The sequence below is a fragment of the Drosophila serrata genome, unplaced genomic scaffold, assembly GCF_035046125.1.
Source record: "Drosophila serrata isolate PLE 108 unplaced genomic scaffold, ASM3504612v1 contig_41, whole genome shotgun sequence".
In the NCBI taxonomy this organism is placed as follows: Eukaryota; Metazoa; Arthropoda; class Insecta; order Diptera; family Drosophilidae; genus Drosophila; species Drosophila serrata.
Genome location: NW_028256939.1, coordinates 202,569 through 221,600, shown reverse-complemented (window position 1 = coordinate 221,600; position 19,032 = coordinate 202,569).

Genomic DNA, 19,032 nt, shown 5'->3' with positions numbered 1-19,032 from the left:
AATTCTGTAATACTTGTGGGTATGCAATATTCTTCGTTCCTCCATTCTCCGCGTAAATATAAAGACTATCTGGTTTTCCGACACGGGAACACGCAACATATAATTATCCGTGTGAAAAACAATCTGCATCCAAATCTAGACCACACAACTCCAGAGATTGACCTTGAGCTTTATTAATGGTCATTGCGAACGCCAAACGAATGGAAAACGGAATTCTCTTGAACTGGAACGGTGTATCAATCGGGATCAGAGGAATCCTAGCAATGAGGACATCTTCCCCTTTGAAAGGACCTGTTATGATCGTTGCTTCTACTACGTTGTTCATCAATTTCTTGACTTCGAGTCGCTTACCGTTGCAGAGTTTCGACTGATTTATATTCCGGAGCATGATAATCGGCACACCTATTTTTAATTTCAATATGTGTGGTGGCATTCCAGGCAGATCAAGTGAGTTTAGAAATTTCGTAGGGTAATTAACTGCTTCCTCTGCCTCCACAACGGTATCTATCGACTTATATGTAATTTCGTCAGTTTCTATGCTGGATTGAATTACATGATTGAGCTGGTAGACATCTGTGTTCTTGACAGAAAGAATCGCTTGTCCACTGAGCCAATCGTGAATTCTGTAATTTATTCGGATATCGGGGAACATTATTTGGATAAGCCCTTCCTTCGATGTAACTAAATTACAGAAATTCTCGGGCAATACTATTTTTCTCGACGTCTCATTGACTGGCAGCTTTCCGTTCCCCGTGTCCAGTAGCTGTCGTGAGAATACGTCGGCTGAGTCATCGATCTGTAACTGGACACGCATATTCGTCTTCAACTGTAATGTACGTACATGTTGCCACAATATAGAATATTTTATTTATTTTATCTCGTCAGCTGGTGTCGATCGGGAAATCACAGGCAACGTTTGCCTGAAATCCCCTGCGAGCAATATTAACGCATTTCCAAATGGTTGGACTGCTCCACGCAAATCCCGCAATGATCGATCGAGAGCCTCCAGCGATTTTTTGTGTGCCATCGTGCATTCATCCCAAACAATGAGTTTACATCTTTGCAATACTTTTCCCATGCCAGATGCTCTGGAAATGTTGCACGTAGGAGTCTCGTTGATTTGCATGTTCAACTTCAGCGCTGAATGAGCAGTCCTCCCACCAGGTAACAATGTCGCAGCGATTCCAGATGAAGCAAAAGCTAAAGCTATGTCCTTGTTAGATCGAACCGTAGCCAGAATCAATGTAATGAGGAATGTTTTCCCCGTTCCTCCTGGAGCATCCAAGCTACAGCTACCCTTGCCCTGTCGCGTTCATTATTTTGGAGTGAATCAAACTAACTCTCAATCGTTTTCTCTCAAGCCTATCTGCTCGTCTTTCTGCTGATTCGGCGTTGTGCATTTGCATTGCTCTTAGCCGCTCAGTCTCTCGGATGGAGGCCCGCTCTTCGTCAGTCATATTCGTAACCTTACGTCTTTTTGCTTCTGTATTGCTAGTACGATGACCCAAACTCGACTTCTTGGGTGGCATGACTTCGTTTCTTACTGAAACTGAACAAAAAAGTAAAATTTTAATCTCCTATTTCATCTTTCAATATTTTTGGGATGTTTGAAAGGAAATGCTTCGATTCAGCTGGCTGCCTATAGAGGGCGCAGCAGTAGGGGCACGGGGAAACGCGAAACAAACTGATATATTCGCAAACGCAGATAAGCTATCAACATCAAAAGTAGACAATAACCGAGCTGGAACCTCAACGCATGTTGTGTCAAAATTTTGGCTTAAACGGTTCAGAACTTTTCAAGCCTATAAAGGAAGTAGACACGAACAGAGCGTTTTTATATATATAGATAACAATAATGTAATATCTGCTTTCATTTCATTTACCTATAAATATTATATTTTTATCTTGAACGTTGATGCACTAAGGTCAGTACATTCAAGTGGCCCGTATGACACCAGGCACGTGCCTGTTTGGGTTAGGTGTTAGTAGGCGCGATGAAAAATATAGGACAGAATACGAGGAAAATTGACTACTGGCATGCTGCCAGATTGTTAGCTTGCATGCTTACTAAGTGTGTTAGTATTAAAGATTTTATTTTGGGAAGGGAATCTACGTTAGAGATTAGTGTGTACAAATCATTATAATTTGCACATAACACTCTAAAAGGTTCATGCAGTTCAAAGGAGGTCCTACAGTGGCGCAACACTAATGGGATATAGGATCTAGTGGTTCTACATGGTACATGGAAATTAAGCTAACTCAACAAGTCAGCACTTTCCACATCACCATGGATAAGGTTAAAAATAAAGGTTATCCCTAGCATCGTTCTACGATTGGCTAAGGACGGCAAGTTTATTAATAGGAGTCTACTAGAGTAGGAAGGTAATCTTTGGTTTGCATCCCAATTTAAACCGCGTAGAGCGAAAAGTAAAAAGTTCTTTTGAACCGACTCAATGCGTTTACTATGGACGCCGTACTGAGGGCTCCAAACGCAGCTTCCATATTCTAGGATAGGACGAACTAAGGAAGTATATAAGGATTTAGTAACATAGGGGTCATTGAATTCCTTCGACCACCGTTTAATAAATCCAAGCACACCCCTGGCTCTATTCACCATAGACGAAATATGATCAATAAAGTCAAGTTTTGGATCCAAGCGGACGCCCAAATCGTCAACTGTATTAATTCTTTCCAAAGAGCAGCAGTTCAGCGTGTAAGTAGCAAGCTTAGGAACGACACTTGAGAATGTCATTAGCTTTCATTTCGAGTCATTTAAGTTTAATAAGTTTACACGGCACCAAGTTTGAAAATTATTAAGATCTGTTTGTAAATCCGACTGGCAGGCAACGTCATTGTATTGCACGCATTGTATTGAACGCATTCAGTAAAAAATGAATTCATGGCACTGTAAAAAATATCCACGGCAACAGCCATGTCAGTGCACATGTATAGATCAGACCAATTGAACTCGTTTATAAAATTATTCAGCCGTTCAAAGTCCGTTTTGCGAAAACATAGGACTTTATTGGCTGGACGGTCAGAAATATTTTTTACGTCACACCCAATATCAAGAGTCACATCGAAAGTTGGATGATAAGGATCTTCGGGCTGCGTCAGAGGCGCTACCCTTGCTAAACTGACTCTCGCAGGATCAGAGACGAAGCAAAGATCAAGCAAGCGCTGTAAGGAATTTCGCACATGGTTGACTTGAGACAGCGAAATGTCAAACAAGCCAGCGATAAAGTCATGTTGTGTAGGTGTATGGAGATTATTGGTGGAATTATTTGAGCACCAAATAGCACCAGGGATATTAAAATCTGCTAGAACTACCAACTGGTCTCTATCCAAAAGTCTACTGGAAACCATCTGAATAGCGGAAAGGTGATTCCAATAAATAGGAAGTTCCGACAGTGGAGGAATGTAGGAACAGGTAATAAAAATGGAGCTACCTTTGATAGATAGCTTCACACAGAGGAATTCAACATCGTTGCATTCCTCGAAGGTTAATAATTCTGACTTGAGTGAGGAGTCCACCGCTATAAGAACTCCACCCCCGCGTCTGATAGGGCGATCTAGCCGATATACCGTGAACACAGCTGGAAAAACTTCGGAGCTCAGAATCTCCGGCTTTAACCAGGTTTCTGTGAGCACAATAACCTGAGATGCAATCGAAAGGCTATCAGAATACAAGTTAGGAAGCTTACTACGTAAGCCTCTTGCATTCTGATAGGAAATACCTAGGAAGTGGGTTAGTTGTTTGGGTCGGGATTGGAAGACGTAGAAGGCGCAGTGGTATGGTCAGGCCTGGGAAGAGTTATTCCTACAGGCCGCTTTTTCTTTTTCTTCGCCTCGAACTCCTTAACAACGATGTACTCTGGCCAGAAGTTGGTTGAGCAAATAGTGTTAAATAGCTCATTAGGGACATTTATTTTAAAAGATGAAATGTCCCTAGAGTAAGAAAATTTGAACTTTTCCATATTTATCTTAATTTTTTCGGCTCTGGTTTTGCCTTGTATAAAGGCGAGAACATCTTCCGATGTTTCATCAGGGGAGAGCCGCGACCCAAAAATATGTCTCGTTGGTGGAACAGCTATAAAGGCTTTTGGCAAGGCAGATTGGTTATCTGCTGTACTAGACTGTATGCTACATTTAAATTCCCCGGTTCTCAATCTGCCCTTTCATCTTATTTATCAGCTCAATCAAAATTTACCGTGCTGAACGCGCAGTGATAAAAACTATTTATCTAATCTCCCAGTTCTTAAAGGACCCAAAACAGTTTTATAATTTCGTTAACACAAAACGTAAGCCTAAAACAAATTCTTCCTCGCTGTCATTTGAAAATACTACCGCAAATAATGATCAGGCAATAGCCGATCTATTTTCGCAGTTTTTTCAAACAACCTATTCAAGCTCTTCGTATCTACACCAGACCTATTCCTACGACATACTCAAATCAAACTTAATTTTCTGTCCTAGCCTAAACGAAAGCTCTTTCCTTTTAGATCTTCATCGTGTTAAGCCAGTTTATTCGCCAGGTCCCGACGGAATTCCTGGCTGTGTGCTCAGGTATTGTGCCGACGCCCTGTGCTATCCGCTTCTGATATTGTTTACCTTGTCCTTGGAAACATCCCACTTTCCCATTATTTGGAAGGAATCGTTTATTATTCCTCTCCACTAAAAAGGTAGCAAATTGGATGCCAGCAATTATAGAGGAATCTCCAAGTTGTCGGCCATCCCTAAACTATTTGAAAACATCATATATATCATATTATATCATATTATATCATATTATATCACCCCTCACTTACAGCACAGTTGCAGATCAGTTATTTCTCCATGTTAACATGGTTTTATTAAGCGAAGATCAACAACAACAAATCTTGTGGAGCTCTCTTCCTATATTATAAAGGGCTTCCATAATAATTGTCAGACAGATGTAATCTATACTGATTTCAGTAAAGCATTTGACTCTGTTAACCATTCTCCTCGTTAGAAAACTCCATTCAATGGGTTTTCCAAGTGATCTTCTTAATTGGATCTCAAGTTATTTGAATGGCAGGACGCAAAAGGTCCTCTTCAAGAATAATTTATCCAATGTTCTAAGGGTTACATCTGGCGTCCCGCAAGGAGCCATTTGGGACCCTTATTGTTTTCAGTATTTATAAATCACCTGCCCAAAGTCCTGACTAACTCCAGAGTACTTATGTACGCGGATGACGTCAAGCTTTGCGTGCAATACAATGACGTTGCCTGCCAGTCGGATTTACAAACAGATCTTAATAATTTTCAAACTTGGTGCCGTGTAAACTTATTAAACTTAAATGACTCGAAATGCAAGCTAATGACATTCTCAAGTGTCGTTCCTAAGCTTGCTACTTACACGCTGAACTGCTGCTCTTTGGAAAGAATTAATTCTGTTGACGATTTGGGCGTCCGCTTGGACCCAAAACTTGACTTTACTGATCATATATCGTCTATGGTGAATAGAGCCAGGGGTGTGCTTGGATTTATTAAACGGTGGTCGAAGGAATTCAATGACCCCTATGTTACTAAATCCTTATATACTTCTTTAGTTCGTCCTATCTTAGAATATGGATGCTGTGTTTGGAGCCCTCAGTACGGCGTCCATAGTAAACGCATTGAGTCTTTTCAAAAGAACTTTTTACTCTTCGCTCTACGCGGTTTAAATTGGTATGCAAACCAAAGATTACCCTCCTACTCTAGTAGACTCCTATTAATTAACTTGCCGTCCTTAGCCAATCGTAGAACGATGCTAGAGATAACCTTTATAACCTTGTCCATGGTGATGTGGAAAGTGCTGACTTGTTGAGTCAGCTTAATTTCCATGTGCCTTGTAGAACTACTAGATCCTATATCCCATTAGTGTTGCGCCACTGTAGAACCTCCTTTGAACTGCATGAACCTTTTAAAGTGATATGTGCAAATTATAATGATTTGTACACACTAATCTCTAACGTAGATACCCTTCCCAAATTAAAATCTTTAATACTAACACACTTAGTAAGCATGGAAGTTAACAACCTGGCAGCACTCCGGTAGTCGATTTCCTCGTATTCCTATGTTTTGCATCACGCCTACTAACACCTAACCCAAACACGGCGTCCATAGTAAACGCATTGAGTCTTTTCAAAAGAACTTTTTACTCTTCGCTCTACGCGGTTTAAATTGGTATGCAAACCAAAGATTACCCTCCTACTCTAGTAGACTCCTATTAATTAACTTGCCGTCCTTAGCCAATCGTAGAACGATGCTAGAGATAACCTTTATAACCTTGTTCATGGTGATGTGGAAAGTGCTGACTTGTTGAGTCAGCTTAATTTCCATGTGCCTTGTAGAACTACTAGATCCTATATCCCATTAGTGTTGCGCCACTGTAGAACCTCCTTTGAACTGCATGAACCTTTTAAAGTGATATGTGCAAATTATAATGATTTGTACACACTAATCTCTAACGTAGATACCCTTCCCAAATTAAAATCTTTAATACTAACACACTTAGTAAGCATGGAAGTTAACAACCTGGCAGCACTCCGGTAGTCGATTTCCTCGTATTCCTATGTTTTGCATCACGCCTACTAACACCTAACCCAAACAGGGTGTCATACGGGCCACTTGAATGTACTGACCGTAGTGCATCAACTTCTTGGACGTTGAGAGAGGAAACGAAAATTTGGGTATCAGAACAATGGGCCAGCTCGAAAGCAGGTGGCCGAAATCGTCGAGGATCAGTTAGTTGAAGATGCGACTGAGTTTTCAGAGAGCGAATTGGAGGAATGCGAAATAGAGGCGTTAGCTTTGATCTGTTGGATCTGCCAAAAGGAAGGTCATCGCTATCAAGATTGATCAAGGTAGTTTCTAAAAATTTAATAATTAAGATGATCATTTTGGTGAGTGCGGATTTTTGGAAAGCAGCCAAACAATAAACGCTATCCGATATGAGGAAAGTCATAAACGGCCTTATGCTGAGGTGAAGGTCATGGGTCGATCGGTTGGGCGTTATCATGCCAAGGACTTAAAGCAGTGAGAATCCAAGCTTAGTTGGAATCAGCCTTGGGACCTAGAGGTCAGTGAGAGAGATGCTAAGCGACTCCTAGCGGTAGGCATAGGAGGGTTGCGAAGCGTTTTTAAACTTTAAGAGAGTTTAACAGGGCCAATGTTTCGCCTTTCACCCGAAGAATTTGCTAAATTCGGAAAGGTCGATCGGCTCCTTTTCGCTTGTAGCAGCAGAAAAACTCTGAGGCCGAGAGCGGAGCGGAGGAAGCCAAGCCCAAAGAGAAGAAGACGAAGAAGCGGTACTCATCCAAGCGCGGGAGACCGGCGTCGGCAGGAGGAGAGCGATAACTTCAACCCCCTTGCCATGGGGACTAATAAAGTAGCTGCATTGGGGTGACCGTTGAATTTTTTTTTAGTTCGCTTTATATGTTTCCGTGTTCTGCCATCTTCGAGCAGTGCTAGTCTTTCCATTTCTTTAATATTGATTCTCCGGCCAAATTAAATCAGCGATACGCAAAATCTAAATCGCCGGCGGAACGTAATGCTGCATTTCTCACAATGATCCAGTTAGTACATACATGTTAAAAAGTAGGGAAATGAGCCCCGTCAGAGTTGGCCTAAAATAAGAGGCATCAGGCGCGATCGCCATTTAATTTGCAATTTCCCCTTTGTTTTCTTCATTGTATCAATTTCTGAGATCCAATGTTATGAAGCGTCTGGAAATAGCTATCGGCAGCTCACCAAAGAGTTTTTTATGAACATTGTCTAATAAAATTTAAGCATTCAGGAAGAGGGCCACATTTTCGGTAGGATAGGAGTAAAATTTTGATTTGCAGCCTCCTCATCAACAGCTCTACTCAGGAAAGGGCTTTCTTCGCGGGATAATTACTGGAGAGTGAGTAAGTGGATGGCTCGTAGCCATTAATTTGTAATTACGGCCCAAATGCGCCATGCAAAGTCCTAATAGAATTTGAGTCCCAGTTCCATAAGAAAGAAAAACCCAGAGAATGCTAGCTTAGAGTAAAAGGGGAAATAATAATCAAAAGCCTAAAATTGAAACCTAATTTAGAGGTTCACAACTCTTTGCCAGCCTCGATTTGTTCTCTATGCTTTTGATCTCTACACGGAGAGAAATTGAGATTTTGTTTACAAATGCGATTGTTTCCAGAGGATACATTATTTTGTAATATTTATATTGCTTCGCGATTAAAACAACATCATTGTCGTTCCATTTCCAAATAGTTTATGGCCGTTTTAGAATTTGTCTTCAGCTAGCCAATCTTCCTTAGGGATGCCTTGATCAGGGTTCAGAAGGGGTCATCAAATGGCATGTAGGATGTGATGACCATGGAAGGGAGGGCAAAGTCGCTTCAACTCCATCAGGAGCAAGCTGAATGATCCGCAAGTGTGATTACCAGTTGTAGTCTCAGTGTATGTGTTTGTTTGGTTATGTATTTTTTTCTGGTCGTAGCACGCATTGATGTAACTGTGAGATTCGTTTAATAGGCAATTCCTAGTGAGGCAAGAATACCACCCATTAGCCGACGAGCCCGAGCCGGGACAAGAAGCGTGCGCCGACCGAGGTTAACAACATCTGCCAGAATCGTTACAATCATAATTTATTTATATGTTTGATATTTAGAATCTTATAGTTTCTGACGCCCAACGTATGTGACCAAATAAGTTTTGCGAGAGCTGCATTCAGATGCGGTCTGCAATAAATTCACATTTATACTCAACACACTTAGTTACTTTTAGCGTCACAGGTTCTGGAGAGTGCTTTAGAAGTTAGTACGTTTGCTCCAGCGCACGTAGCTAACTAGTATCTAGTTTCATTAGCCAGCTTTGATTAAGAATTAGCAGCATAGGAAATACGCTGCCAGCAGCGATAGCCCGGCCACGGTTTAGGATTAGTCAGAAGTGGGCGACTTAATAGCCTACAGTTAAGGGATCGGCAGTTAAGACTTGGAGATCGCTATGGAAATACAGGGATGCTCGGCTATCTCTTGGCCACGGTCATTAACTCTCAACGAGGGTCCATCAGTATCCATAATAAGATCAGGGAAAAATTTTGGACATTAATCGGTTGGATTTACAGATCAATCTTTTTAGAAGGGTTGACTGGCCACGGGTGATGGACAAAGGAGGGTCAGAGGAGAATAAAAGAATACAAAAAAACTGAGGATCGTTTTGCTTAGCCATAAGCGCTGCAGAGCTAGTTAGCTGCTGCATTGTTGTTGTTCTTTGTTTTCTTTTCTTTGCCCCTCGTCCCATATATGTCTGGCAAACACATGATTAGGGTTGAACTAGGGAAGAAGCTATGCTTGAAGGCAAATAAATGTTTTAAATCATCTTTCGCAGCGTTTGTTTACATTTTGGTGTTTGCATATTTTTGGAATATTCTTATATTATATTTGATATTTTCGTTGATTTTTATTTTATTTATTTTTACTTATTGTTAATTTATTTAATAATTATTATTATTATTTTTTTTTTTTAATTAGGGTCTCTAAGATTGGGATTTGAGGGAATTATTAAATATATTAGAGCTAAATTTCAATTTTAACGGCTTTTAGCCAACCGCCATGGAAAGAGCAGAAGCTACGCAAATCAACTGCACCTTGTGCTGGAAGGAGTTAGAGCAATCTTTAAAACCCGATGCAAACAGGAGTACCACAAATCCTGTCTTGCGGCCTACTCTAAGAAGCATGGGAAATGCCCGTTCTGCAATACGGTTTGCTTTGAAGTAGCGTCAACGAGCTCTACAACGCAAGGCCCGAAGCAGGCGTCAGGAAGTAAGGCTGGAACGCCAGCTAGAACTCGGAAGAGAGAAGCGGAAGCGAAACGACATCGCAGCCGGCCATCTCCACCGATGCGGTAGGAACCATGATAGCGGAAGCTGTAAAGAACATGCAAAGTGAGATGATGGCACAGTTGTCCGGTCATATGGCGCAACTGATCCAATCAAATTTAGCGCAGTTTAAATCTCTGTCTTTAGGGAGAAATACTACTCCAGAGTCTTTAGGGCAGGATCAATATCCGTCAGATTTTCAGATACCCCCAGAATTCCAAACTGAGGGAAGACAAACTCCCAGAAGTTAAACGATTTGACGGTAATCCAGGAAGTATTCCTGTGGATCATTTCATTTACTCAGTCGAAACCAAGACTCAGCAGACTTTGGAGGGAAATTTTCCAATACTCTGCAGCAATGCCAGCATTCTTTTCGATGGTAAGGCAAGGGAATTTTATTGAAGATTCCACAAAGCCTAGAAGAATATTCGATATGACTTGATCTTCAAAGCATTGAGGAAACAGTTTAAGGACACTCGGTCAGAAGGCGACTTCGAGGAGGCTATAAAGGATCGAAAACAGCGAGAAGAAGATTGCTTCTACGAGGCCATTGCTCAGCTTATGGAGAATTTAGAATCCCCTCTGTCGGAAAAGAGATTAGTGGAGAAATCTCAGGTCCGAACCAAGGTACCAATTGCTGAATTTCAAAATTGAAACGGTATAGGAACTTAGGGAGATGTGTAGAAAGCGTGAGGAGTACCACGAATGGTACGTGTTTTTTTCTTCTTGCGCTCTCGTTTTGTGTTAAAGTTTGAAACTACCCACCGGGGTTAACTTAAATTTTCTATTTTGTGTTTATAACTTCCCGTTCACTTCGCGTGTGCATGCAGCTATTCTAATTTGTGTACATAATTGGTTTTATTTTCCAATTTAGTTGTGCTGCTAGTGCTAGCTAACAGCTAAACGTTTTTGGCATATTTTTGCTTCGCGGCTCTCCCCTGATCAAACATCGGAAAATGTTCTCGCCTTTATACAAGACAACACCAAAGCCGATAAATTAAAGATAAAGGTGGAAAAGTTTAAATTTTCTTACGCTACGAATATTTCATATTTGAAAATATATGTCCCTAACGAGCTCTTCAACACTATTTGCTTCCCCAACTTCTGTTCAGGGTACATTATTGTAAAGGAGTTAGAAGCGAAAAAAAAAGAAAAAGCTGCCTGTAGGAATAACTCTTCCCAGGCCCGATCACACCACTGCGCCTTCTACGTCTTCCAGTTCCGACCCAAAAAACTAACCTACTCCCTAGGTATTTCCTATCAGAATGCAAGAGGCTTACGTAGTAAGCTTCCTAACTTGTATTCTGATAGCCTTTCGTTTGCATCTCAGGTTATTGTGGTCACAGGAACCTGGTTAAAGCCGGAGATTCTGAGCTCCGAAGTTTTTCCAGCTGTGTTCACAGTATATCGGCTAGATCGCCCTATCAGACGCGGGGGTGTAGTTCTTATAGCGGTATAGTTCTTATATCACTCACGTCAGAATTATTAACCTTCGAAGAATGCAACTATGTTGAATTCCTCTGTGTGAAGCTATCTATCAAAGGTAGCTCCATTTTTATACTTGGACGTTGATGTACTAAGGTCAGTACATTCAAGTGGCCCATATGACACCAGGCACGTGCCTGTTTGGGTTAGGTGTTAGTAGGCGCGATGGAAAATATATGACAGAATACGAGGAAATTGACTACCGGCGTGCTGCCAGATTGTTAGCTTGCATGCTTACTAAGTGTGTTAGTATTAAAGATTTTATTTTGGGAAGGGTAGAGAGGGTTAAAAATTAGTGTGTGCAAATCATTATAATTTGCACATAACACTCTAAAAGGTTCATGCAGTTCAAAGGAGGTTCTGCAGTGGCGCAACACTAATGGGATATAGGATCTAGTAGTTCTACATGGAACATGGAAATTAACCTGACTCAACAAGTCAGCACTTTCCACATCACCATGGATAAGGTTAAAAATAAAGGTTATCCCTAGCATCGTTCTACGATTGGCTAAGGACGGCAAGTTTATTAATGGAGTCTACTAGAGTAGGAAAGTAATCTTTGGTTTGCATCCCAATTTAAACCGCGTAGAGCGAAAAGTAAAAAGTTCTTTTGAACCGACTCAATGCGTTTACTATGGACGCCGTACTGAGGGCTCCAAACGCAGCTTCCATATTCTAGGATAGGACGAACTAAGGAAGTATATAAGGATTTAGTAACATAGGGGCCATTGAATTCCTTCGACCACTGTTTAATAAATCCAAGCACACCCCTGGCTCTATTTACCATAGACGATATATGATCAATAAAGTCAAGTTTTGGGTCCAAGCGGACACCCAAATCGTCAACAGTATTAATTCTTTCCAAAGAGCAGCAGTTCAGCGTGTAAGTAGCAAGCTTAGGAACGACACGTGAGAATGTGATTAGCTTGCATTTCGAGTCATTTAAGTTTAATAAGTTTACACGGCACCAAGTTTGAAAATTATTAAGATCTGTTTGTAAATCCGACTGGCAGGCAACGTCATTGTATTGCACGCAAAGCTTGACGTCATCCGCGTACATAAGTACTCTGGAGTTAGTCAGGACTTTGGGCAGGTGATTTATAAATACTGAAAACAATAAGGGTCCCAAATGGCTCCTTGCGGGACGCCAGATGTAACCCTTAGAACATTGGATAAATTATTCTTGAAGAGGACCTTTTGCGTCCTGCCATTCAAATAACTTGAGATCCAATTAAGAAGATCACTTGGAAAACCCATTGAATCGAGTTTTCTAACGAGGAGAGAATGGTTAACAGAGTCAAATGCTTTACTGAAATCAGTATAGATTACATCTGTCTGACAATTATTGTGGAAGCCCTTTATAATAAAGGAAGAGAGCTCCAAAAGATTTGTTGTTGTTGATCTTCGCTTAATAAAACCATGTTGACATGGAGAAATAAACGATCTACAGAGGTGCTGTAAGTGAGGGTGATAATGTTTTCAAATAATTTAGGGATGGCCGACAACTTAGAGATTCCTCTATAATTGCTGGCATCCAATTTGCTAACTTTTTAGTGGAGAGGAATAATAAACGATTCCTTCCAAATAATGGGAAAGTGGGATGTTTCCAAGGACAAGGTAAACAATTTCAGAATGGGATAGCACAGGGCGTCGGCACAATACCTGAGCACACAGCCAGGAATTCCGTCGGGACATGGCGAATAAACTGGCTTGACACGATGAAGATCTAAAAGAAGAGAGCTTTCGTTTAGGCTAGGACAGAAAATTAAGTTTGATTTGAGTATGTCGTAGGAATAGGTCTGGTGTAGATACGAAGAGCTTGAATAGGTTGTTTGAAAAAACTGCGAAAATAGATCGGCTATTGCCTGATCATTATTTGCATTAGTATTTTCAAATGACAGCGAGGAAGGATTTGTTTTAGGCTTACGTTTAGTGTTAACGAAATTATAAAACTGTTTTGGGTCCCGTGAGAACTGGGAGATAAGATAAATAGCTTTAATAACACTGCGCGTTCAGCACGGTAAAGTTTGACCGAGCTGATAAATAAGATGAAAGGGCAGATTGAGAACCGGTGATTTTAAATTTAGCATACAGTCTAAATTTTTTATTTTTAAGTCGGCTCAACTCTTTAGTAAACCACGGCGGTTTATTCGAGCTTGGAGGATAATATAACGGAACACATTAAGTAAAATATGAATTCATGGCACTGTAAAAAATATCCACGGCAACTGCCATGTCAGTGCACATGTATAGACCGGACCAATTGAACTCGTTTATAAAATTATTCAGCCGCTCAAAGTCCGTTTTGCGAAAACATAGGACTTTATTGGCTGGACGGTCAGAAATATTTTTTACGTCACACCCAATATCAAGAGTCACTTCGAAAGTTGGATGATAAGGATCTTCGGGCTACGTCAGAGGCGCCACCCTTGCTAAACTGACTCTCGCCGGATCAGAGAAGAAGCAAAGGTCAAGCAAGCGCTGTAAGGAATTTCGAACATGGTTGACTTGAGACAGCGAAATGTCAAACAAGCCAGCGATAAAGTCATGTTGTGTAGGTGTATGAGTATTGTAGAGTATTGGTGGAATTATTTGAGCACCAAATAGCACAAGGGATATTAAAATCTCCTAGAACTACCAACTGGTCTCTATCCAAAAGTCTACTGGAAACAGAGCTCGCAAATAACTGTCGACCGTTTCTCGTTGTCTGCAAATAAGTGTCTTTTCCTGACACTTTACGAAAAAACTCAGAGAGCAACCGAAATAAGGGTGGTTAAATGAGCTCGCTCGCGCTCAGAGCGAAACCGTTTTTTTTAATTCTGTTTTGTTCTGGTTGTTCAACGACCGTTTTGTCGTGTTCAGTGAAGCAAAAAGTCTTTTGCATATGTATTGGTATACACTCACACGCATAGGCAAGCAAGTCGTTAAGCGTCTGTATTGCGATCGTGAATTGAGTGTGTGTGAGTAAATGCAAAGACCGTTTGCGTTGAGTTTTTCGGTCAATCGGTCTTTTGCTGACTCTCATTGTGCGAGCGTTTCTCGTTTCGCTCTTTAGGCAATGCTCATTGAAAGAGCGACACACAAAGAGCTCAACGAAAAACGTTCAACAGAAAACATAAAAGAATACAGCAAGAGTCTCTTGCTCAGAGCGAGAGCGAGAGAGTATGAACTTTTTCGGTTGTGCTCGCAACGAGAGCGCAAGAAAAAAATCGGTCGACAGTTATTTGCGAGCTCTGACTGGAAACCATCTGAATAGCGGAAAGGTGATTCCAATAAATAGGAAGTTCCAACAGTGGAGGTATGTAGGAACAGGTAATATTTGGATAGATAGCTTCACACAGAGGAATTCAACATCGTTGCATTCCTCGAAGGTTAATAATTCTGACTTGAGTGAGGAGTCCACCGCTATAAGAACTCCACCCCCGCGTCTGATAGGGCGATCTAGCCGATATACCGTGAACACAGCTGGAAAAACTTCGGAGCTCAGAATCTCCGGCTTTAACCAGGTTTCTGTGAGCACAATAACCTGAGATGCAATCGAAAGGCTATCAGAATACAAGTTAGGAAGCTTACTACGTAAGCCTCTTGCATTCTGATAGGAAATACCTAAGGAGTAGGTTAGTTTTTTGGGTCGGGATTGGAAAACGTAGAAGGCGCAGTGGTATGGTCAGGCCTGGGAAGAGTTATTCCTACAGGCCGCTTTTTCTTCGCCTCGAACTCCTTAACAACGATGTACTCTGGCCAGAAGTTGGGAGAGCAAATAGTGTTAAATAGCTCATTAGGGACATTTATTTTAAAAGATGAAATGTCCCTAGAGTAAGAAAATTTGAACTTTTCCATATATATCTTAATTTTTTCGGCTCTGGTTTTGCCTTGTATAAAGGCGAGAACATCTTCCGATGTTTCATCAGGGGAGAGCCGCGACCCAAAAATATGTCTCGTTGGTGGAACAGCTATAAAGGCTTTTGGCAAGGCAGATTGGTTATCTGCTGTACTAGACTGTATGCTACATTTAAATTCCCCGGTTCTCAATCTGCCCTTTCATCTTATTTATCAGCTCAATCAAAATTTACCGTGCTGAACGCGCAGTGATAAAAACTATTTATCTAATCTCCCAGTTCTTAAAGGACCCAAAACAGTTTTATAATTTCGTTAACACAAAACGTAAGCCTAAAACAAATTCTTCCTCGCTGTCATTTGAAAATACTACCGCAAATAATGATCAGGCAATAGCCGATCTATTTTCGCAGTTTTTTCAAACAACCTATTCAAGCTCTTCGTATCTACACCAGACCTATTCCTACGACATACTCAAATCAAACTTAATTTTCTGTCCTAGCCTAAACGAAAGCTCTTTCCTTTTAGATCTTCATCGTGTTAAGCCAGTTTATTCGCCAGGTCCCGACGGAATTCCTGGCTGTGTGCTCAGGTATTGTGCCGACGCCCTGTGCTATCCGCTTCTGATATTGTTTACCTTGTCCTTGGAAACATCCCACTTTCCCATTATTTGGAAGGAATCGTTTATTATTCCTCTCCACTAAAAAGGTAGCAAATTGGATGCCAGCAATTATAGAGGAATCTCCAAGTTGTCGGCCATCCCTAAACTATTTGAAAACATCATATATATCATATTATATCATATTATATCATATTATATCACCCCTCACTTACAGCACAGTTGCAGATCAGTTATTTCTCCATGTTAACATGGTTTTATTAAGCGAAGATCAACAACAACAAATCTTGTGGAGCTCTCTTCCTATATTATAAAGGGCTTCCATAATAATTGTCAGACAGATGTAATCTATACTGATTTCAGTCAAGCATTTGACTCTGTTAACCATTCTCCTCGTTAGAAAACTCGATTCAATGGGTTTTCCAAGTGATCTTCTTAATTGGATCTCAAGTTATTTGAATGGCAGGACGCAAAAGGTCCTCTTCAAGAATAATTTATCCAATGTTCTAAGGGTTACATCTGGCGTCCCGCAAGGAGCCATTTGGGACCCTTATTGTTTTCAGTATTTATAAATCACCTGCCCAAAGTCCTGACTAACTCCAGAGTACTTATGTACGCGGATGACGTCAAGCTTTGCGTGCAATACAATGACGTTGCCTGCCAGTCGGATTTACAAACAGATCTTAATAATTTTGAAACTTGGTGCCGTGTAAACTTATTAAACTTAAATGACTCGAAATGCAAGCTAATGACATTCTCAAGTGTCGTTCCTAAGCTTGCTACTTACACGCTGAACTGCTGCTCTTTGGAAAGAATTAATTCTGTTGACGATTTGGGCGTCCGCTTGGACCCAAAACTTGACTTTACTGATCATATATCGTCTATGGTGAATAGAGCCAGGGGTGTGCTTGGATTTATTAAACGGTGGTCGAAGGAATTCAATGACCCCTATGTTACTAAATCCTTATATACTTCTTTAGTTCGTCCTATCTTAGAATATGGATGCTGTGTTTGGAGCCCTCAGTACGGCGTCCATAGTAAACGCATTGAGTCTTTTCAAAAGAACTTTTTACTCTTCGCTCTACGCGGTTTAAATTGGTATGCAAACCAAAGATTACCCTCCTACTCTAGTAGACTCCTATTAATTAACTTGCCGTCCTTAGCCAATCGTAGAACGATGCTAGAGATAACCTTTATAACCTTGTCCATGGTGATGTGGAAAGTGCTGACTTGTTGAGTCAGCTTAATTTCCATGTGCCTTGTAGAACTACTAGATCCTATATCCCATTAGTGTTGCGCCACTGTAGAACCTCCTTTGAACTGCATGAACCTTTTAAAGTGATATGTGCAAATTATAATGATTTGTACACACTAATCTCTAACGTAGATACCCTTCCCAAATTAAAATCTTTAATACTAACACACTTAGTAAGCATGGAAGTTAACAACCTGGCAGCACTCCGGTAGTCGATTTCCTCGTATTCCTATGTTTTGCATCACGCCTACTAACACCTAACCCAAACAGGCCGTGTCATACGGGCCACTTGAATGTACTGACCGTAGTGCATCAACTTCTTGGACGTTGAGAGAGGAAACGAAAATTTGGGTATCAGAACAATGGGCCAGCTCGAAAGCAGGTGGCCGAAATCGTCGAGGATCAGTTAGTTGAAGATGCGACTGAGTTTTCAGAGAGCGAATTGGAGGAATGCGAAATAGAGGCGTTAGCTTTGATCTGTTGGATCTGCCAAAAGGAAGGTCATCGCTATCAAGATTGATCAAGGTAGTTTCTAAAAATTTAATAATTAAGATGATCATTTTGGTGAGTGCGGATTTTTGGAAAGCAGCCAAACAATAAACGCTATCCGATATGAGGAAAGTCATAAACGGCCTTATGCTGAGGTGAAGGTCATGGGTCGATCGGTTGGGCGTTATCATGCCAAGGACTTAAAGCAGTGAGAATCCAAGCTTAGTTGGAATCAGCCTTGGGACCTAGAGGTCAGTGAGAGAGATGCTAAGCGACTCCTAGCGGTAGGCATAGGAGGGTTGCGAAGCGTTTTTAAACTTTAAGAGAGTTTAACAGGGCCAATGTTTCGCCTTTCACCCGAAGAATTTGCTAAATTCGGAAAGGTCGATCGGCTCCTTTTCGCTTGTAGCAGCAGAAAAACTCTGAGGCCGAGAGCGGAGCGGAGGAAGCCAAGCCCAAAGAGAAGAAGACGAAGAAGCGGTACTCATCCAAGCGCGGGAGACTGGCGTCGGCAGGAGGAGAGCGATAACTTCAACCCCCTTGCCATGGGGACTAATAAAGTAGCTGCATTGGGGTGACCGTTGAATTTTTTTTTAGTTCGCTTTATATGTTTCCGTGTTCTGCCATCTTCGAGCAGTGCTAGTCTTTCCATTTCTTTAATATTGATTCTGCGGCCAAATTAAATCAGCGATACGCAAAATCTAAATCGCCGGCGGAACGTAATGCTGCATTTCTCACAATGATCCAGTTAGTACATACATGTTAAAAAGTAGGGAAATGAGCCCCGTCAGAGTTGGCCTAAAATAAGAGGCATCAGGCGCGATCGCCATTTAATTTGCAATTTCCCCTTTGTTTTCTTCATTATATCAATTTCTGAGATCCAATGTTATGAAGCGTCTGGAAATAGCTATCGGCAGCTCACCAAAGAGTTTTTTATGAACATAGTCTAATAAAATTTAAGCATTCAGGAAGAGGGCCACATTTTCGGTAGGATAGGAGTAAAATTTTGATTTGCAGCCTCCTCATCAACAGCTCTACGCAGGAAAGCGCTTTCTTCGCGGGATAATTACTGGAGAGTGAGTAAGTGGATGGCTCGTAGCCATTAATTTGTAATTACGGCCCAAATGCGCCATGCAAAGTCCTAATAGAATTTGAGTCCCAGTTCCATAAGAAAGAAAAACCCAGAGAATGCTAGCTTAGAGTAAAAGGGGAAATAATAATCAAAAGCCTAAAATTGAAACCTAATTTAGAGGTTCACAACTCTTTACACGGAGAGAAATTGAGATTTTGTTTACAAATGCGATTGTTTCCAGAGGATACATTATTTTGTAATATTTATATTGCTTCGCGATTAAAACAACATCATTGTCGTTCCATTTCCAAATAGTTTAAGTTCGTATATAAGGTTTATGGCCGTTTTAGAATTTGTCTTCAGCTAGCCAATCTTCCTTAGGGATGCCTTGATCAGGGTTCAGAAGGGGT